We start from the raw sequence: 6000 nt of genomic DNA, 5'->3' as shown, positions 1-6000 counted from the left end.
GATGAGTGGGGCTTTGCTCATCAGACAGTGGTGGCAGACTGTTGAGTGGGCATCAGACTGTGGGATCAGGGGTGCGTGATGGTGCCGCCAGGAGGCGGGGCTCACAGGTGGCCACTGCAGAGGTCATAGAACAGACTGTGCTGGCTCAGCTCCTGGGGAAGAGGTCTTGAGCTCCCCACTGCCCCTCCCAGGCCCGGAGTCCACGCCTCTTTCCATCCCTCCACGGTTCCCCAAGAGGCTCCTGGAGGTTAGCAAGGAGACTATCACCGAGGGCAAGTACCAAGGGCAAGCACGAGGGATGGTCGGCCGGGGGCAACAGGGGAGGTTAGAGCCCCCCACCTTTAGACACTCTTCCATGTCCCCTCCTGCTCCAGGTGCCTTCTCTGACCCCACCAGGAGCCCAGCTCCAACCCTACTCTTCCTGGCTTCCATTCAGAAATCTCAGGAAAGACAGGTGGCCTATGACGGGACACCAGAAGGGAGGAGAAGGCAAAGAACCTTGGTGGAGGGAACAGCAAGAGCATAGTCTTGGGGGTGAGTGTTAGGTCTGGCCAAGACCCTCGGAGAAAACTGGACCCTCCAGAGTTGGGCAACAGGAAAGGGCAAGAGAGGAACTGGGACAGATGGAGACTCTGATGTGGACACTCGGTGGGCCCCAGTGGGGCCCAGGGTCTTCCCCAAAACTCTCAGCATGCCCTGTGCACACAAGGGCCACTGCTTGGTCTTCTCCCAGATGTCCTGAGCCCTGCTCGAGGGCAGTGGGACTCTCTCCTCCTCATTCTGCCAATGCAACTGAAGCGTATGCCCCCAGGAAAGCTTGTAGCCACCACAGCACTTGCCGCCAAGAGGCAGACAAGGGACAGAAAATTCTGAACCATTTAAGAGTCTAGGACCTGAAGACCAAAGTCGGTGAGGTTGTGTTCAGGTGCTGTAGGGCCAGCCTGCCCCACACAGCCTAAACCCCTGGTGGCTTGAGCTGGAGGCCACCCCTTGCTTCTGTCCGGATGACCACTGCTGTCCCATTGGCCCCCAGCTATCCACATGGCCATCTCTGACCTGTGCCCTCTCTCCCTGTGGGCATGGGGCTGAGAGCAGTGGGACTCAGCTTCAGGGAGAGCAGAGCCCCTGAGAGCAGAGAAGCGGCCTGGACAGGCCCCTCAGTGTAGGTGCCACCCCAGCCCCCAGAAGGCCCTCCTGCTGAGGGACCTGCCACACTGCCCAACGGGCTCAGCAGAGGTACTGTTGGCCCCATCTGGGGCACTGAACCTGAGCCAGCGCCCACAGCCGTTTCTTGACTGATGATCAAAATGCACATCAGGTGGGATTCAAATCTCATTCCTGGTGGGCACACAGGCACTAAGGCAGCTCACCTCCTGGCCAGAGCTCAGGGATGTCAGATGCCCAGGAAAGCACCCCCAAGCCCCACCCCTGGGCACCGAGGACATCTGGCTTGGAACCTGGGTCGCCCCCTCCCCCACTCCCTCCTTCACAAGAGGGCTAGGGTGCCCTGGGGCCCAGGATGCCCAGGCTGTATCCTCAGCCTTGCTTGGTGGGGGTGGGGCATCCTCTAAGTGAGTATCCACAAGGGGGCAGTGTGGCCCAGTGCTTCCAGGGACCAGCAGCTTGGGGACTAGAGGCAGGACCCCAATTATGTGTGAACCCCAGCCTCACTCTGCACTCGAGCCCTCACAACTGAGCCCTGGGTGCCTGGGGGTCTCATTGTGAGCCAATCACTGGCTGCTAGGAGCACACAGCCTGTCCCTGCTGGCCCGGAGCCCTCTGTGCGTGACTCACCACACTCGTTCATCCCCCAGTTCCTCGCAGAGGCAGGGACACCAGCCTGCTCTCTCGCGCAGGACCCTGTGTGCTAGGGGGAGAATTGGACTTCAGTCCTGTTGGTCCAGAGTGTGGTTACATCCAGAAGCTACCTGAAGGAGGTATTGGTTCAGACTTTGTTAGGAAACGTGCCCTCACACATTGCTTTGTTCCTCTGATTCTCTCCCTAAGACGGCGTCCAAGTCGGTTGGGAGAGGGACCTCAGGGGCCACAGCGCTTTCGGGAAGGCTGGTTCCCAGACATGGTGTGGGCCTTGGCTGAGCTTGCTGATCTTGACTGGTCTCTATCAGTCAAGTGATAATCCCAATCTTCCAGTTGCAGCTACCCTCCTGCCTTGGACCCTGCTTCACCTTCCTCTGTCCATGTCCTCCCCATACAGTAGGAATCTCTTGGCCAGAAGAGCCTGTGTCCCTCTCCTAGACCACACTTTGGAGTCCAGGGCCTGGAAGTCCCCAGGCAAGCGACCCTGGCAGGAGTTGTCTCCAGCTCTGTCTTGCTAAGGGCGGGTGGTGGTGCTGGTGTGTGCGGCCCCAGGGATATGTCCACAGAGTATGGTAGTGAGCTGCGTGGACCCCTTGACGGGGTGCAAATGAGGAAGGCTCAGGGTCTCAGGATAGGGGCCCCAGGCTACCATTCCCTCTGCATTAACCGTTTATGCAAAGAACTCAGGGGAGCCCAAGACTCTGAACCCTGAACAAGCTTTCCAGGGTGCTGCAAGTCTGTGGCCACACCAAGAGAAAGAAGACAGAGTGCGTGAGAAGCCTGTCAAAGCGGGGCCTGACCAGCCAGGGCTACGGTTTCGCTGCATGATCTAGTTTTGGAGACCTTGCTCCTTTGCTAGCCAGCCGCCCCGGGTGGCCACACCAGGACAGGGAGCAGGTGGTAACATTAAGTAAGACTTGCAGGGGCTGAAGGAGGGAGAAGAGCAGACATCTGAGGGAAGAGTCTCCCAAGCAGAGGGAGCAGCTTTGGAGAGGCCCAGAGGCCCTGCCTGCTGCTGTGGCTCCGAGAGGGCAGAAGGGCAGTGTCAGGAGGATCGCTGAGGAATGCGGCCCTGTGGGGGGAGGGGGGCTGGGAACGAAGGGAATGCAGCCCTGCAGATGCCTTGCTGTTTGCCCCGCGAGGCCCACGAGGCCCACGTCAAGCTTCTAATCTCTGGAACCGTCAGGTAATGTATGTGTGCCGTCCAAGACCATGGGGTTTCATGTCATTGTCATAGCAGCCCTAGGAAACATGCACAGGGCAGGGTGGGGTGTGAGAGAGTCACCATGGGGCTGTGCCGTGAGGAGGGTGGCACTGCCCCCACCTGGGGTGCGGAGCTGAAAGGAGCCCACCAGCCTGTTCACTGTCACCCCAGCGCCTGGCTTGGTGCTTCACGTGGGAGACATCTGCCCACTGAGCTTTGTGGAATGAGGGAACGTTTTGGGGCTCAGTGAATATATGTGGCATGTAGGAATGACTAAGTCATTGGCCGAGGCTGAGCTTTGGGACACCCCCCCACCCCCGCCCACCTGCCCTGGTCTCAAGGGATTGCTGGGGTGGGAAGCCAGGAGAAGGCGGGGACAACCATACCCTTTTGCCAGTGTCTGGAGCTTAGACACGCTCCAGGGGCCTTACAGGGTGGGGGCCTCCACATTCGTCCTGCCCAGCCAGAGTGATAGGCAAGCCTGGCTGGGGCATCATGGGGCTGCCCCCTCCGGCTGCCCTCCTCCCAGACAGCCTTTGAGTCCCATCCTGCAGACCCCTCCCTGCCCATTGCATATGCGACATCCCCAAGAGCCGTATGCAAATGTCATGTTTCTCTCCATGTTGCTTCATTTCCAGGGCATGTTGAGTGCCGGGACATCTTTCCAGAACTTTTGGCTCCAGAGAGAGAATTCAAGAAGGTTCTGAGCCTTCTGGAAGCAGAGGGGCCCAGATAGCCCTACTTTGGGCCAAGAAGCCGACTCTTGGGACCCTCAGTGTCCTCTTCCCAACCTGGGCAGCAGGAGGTTTCTAAGGGGGTCACTAACACAGGGCTCTCCCAGCCAGGGTCCCAGGGTTGGGAAGAAACAAGAGCCATGGTGGGGGCACTTGAAGGCTGGGCACCTTTGGCACTTTTCGGGGTAGGCGGGTATGGGGCGTGGACAGGCAGGAGAGGAAGCCAGTGCAGCCCTGGGGAGGGGGAGCCCTTGACAAATATCTCCTCTCAGGGAGCCTTGGTGGCTCAGTTGGTTAACCATTGACCTTTGCCTCAGGTCATGTTGCCAGGACAGAATCAAGTCCCTCATCAGGCTCTCTGCTCAGCAAGGAGTCTGCTTCTCCCTCTCCCTCTGGCCCTCCTCCCCGCTTGCGCTCTCCCTCTGTCTCAAATAAATAAATAAATAAAATCTTTTTTTAAAAAACACCCAAATATCTCCTCTCTGGTCTCAACGTTTACATCTATTCACTGGAGAGAAGGCATGCATAGTCTAACCTTCTTATTAATTAAACACATTTGTATGGAGTGTCCACAGTGTGGCCAGCATGTGCTGTGGTCCCTGTTCCCAAGGAAGACATCCTTTTCAGATGCAGGTAACGGTCTCAGAAGCTGACCATGACCTCACCTGTGAAGGTGATACCGCTGGAGCCCCTAGCCAGTCCCCTAGGCTGACGTGGTTGTGGTGCTTTCAGGTCTGGGATCCTCCATTACCCATGGGTACGTTTTCCTCCTCCCGGAGCCACCCTCCATCCCCCCACTTCACCTCCCTCACATGCACGGGGGACTGTCTGTATTTCATTCCCAGACAGAGCCTTCTGCTTGGCAATCAGCAAGGGTACTGGCTGGTATTTGAGGTGTCAGCTGATAACTAACATATTACCTGTCCACATAGGGGTCAGGTGACAGCTAAAGTGTTATCTATGAGTTAAGATGTTCAACATGAAAGCCTAATGCTGATTGGGGTCTGATGTTGCTTTTTTATTTTTGTTTTGTTTTTTATTAAGCAGACTCCCTGCCCAGCGTGGAGCCCAAAGCAGGGCTCAAATTCACAATCCTGGGATCAAGACCTGAGCTGAGATCAAAAGACAGACACTTAACCAACCAAGCTACCTAGGTGCCCCTGGGTTTAAGTTTAACAAAGACTTTTGAAAACAAACTGCCGGGCGCCTGGGTGGCTCAGTGGGTTAAGCCGCTGCCTTCGGCTCAGGTCATGATCTCAGGGTCCTGGGATCGAGTCCCGCATCGGGCTCTCTGCTCAGCGGGGAGTCTGCTTCCCTCTCTCTCTCTCTCTGCCTGCCTCTCCATCTACTTGTGATTTCTCTCTGTCAAATAAATAAATAAAATCTTTAAAAAAAAAAAAAATGAAAACAAACTGCCGGGCAAAGAGTGGAGTTCTTAGGGTTGCAAGTTGGGTCCCCAGGGTATTTGCTGAAGCCTGGGAAAGCTCTTGCTTTGGTGTAACGTTCCTTCAGGTGGGAGGAGCCCCAGGAAAATGCAGTCCTCCCCCAATGCATGGGGAAGTTGGGTTTCAGAGGAAGGGACTAACTCTAGCCTTGGTGGCCCCAGGACAGAGGCAGGGCCCCCCATGTCTTCTGACCTCAAGGCCTCCCACTTCCCTTTAAAAGGCTCGGGGAATTCATGGCCCAGGGGCTTCTAGATGTGTGGGTGGGGTAGAGTTAAAGTAAGCAGGGCTGGCTGGGAAAGGACAGAAAACCGGATCTGTCCGTAGTGCCCACCGACAGTGGGGGCCTCTAGGCCTCCTCCACCAGGCCATGTGCTCCAGGCTTCTCTGCTGGAGTGGGCTAGACAAAGGGTCACTGGACTGGGCTATTGGGCAGGAGAGGGGAGAGGGTACAGACACAGCTGAACGATGCCACAACCCCAGACCTGTCCCTTCCCCCGACCCTCTGTGCCCAGAACACAGGAAACTGGGTCTTTCCCTTCCAAGCAGGATGGTGGTGGGAGTTGGTCCAGGGCCTCTGATCAGCCAGGAGATACTGGGGGCCACTTCCTGCCAGTTGATTGCATGGCAAAGCTGACAGTCAACAAGCTGGACTCCCAAGTCCCACTGTCCAGCCTGAACAGCTAGCCGGGATGACCAGATGTCTGAGGGACACCTGTGACCTGGAAGATCAAGATGAAACAGAAGAGGTCCCTTGGGAGGACACAGGGACTGTGCTGGAAGATGACTTAGAAAAACCATC

General features: G+C 56.9%; 1 long non-coding RNA gene across 1 annotated transcript; it reads left to right on the top strand.

Annotated features, from left to right (window-relative positions):
- The first annotated feature begins 2917 nt into the window (after positions 1-2917).
- LOC309863175 lies at positions 2918-4178 on the top strand. Its single transcript, XR_014310914.1, has 3 exons — positions 2918-3004; positions 3661-3839; positions 4074-4178. It is a non-coding gene; the product is annotated as an uncharacterized lncRNA (long non-coding RNA).
- Positions 4179-6000: the final 1822 nt, after the last annotated feature.

The sequence above is a fragment of the Mustela nivalis genome (assembly GCF_964662115.1).
Source record: "Mustela nivalis genome assembly, chromosome: 4".
NCBI classification, from domain to species: Eukaryota; Metazoa; Chordata; class Mammalia; order Carnivora; family Mustelidae; genus Mustela; species Mustela nivalis.
The sequence above is the reverse complement of the archived record's forward strand: the minus strand, read 5'-3'. Positions and strand labels throughout refer to the sequence as shown.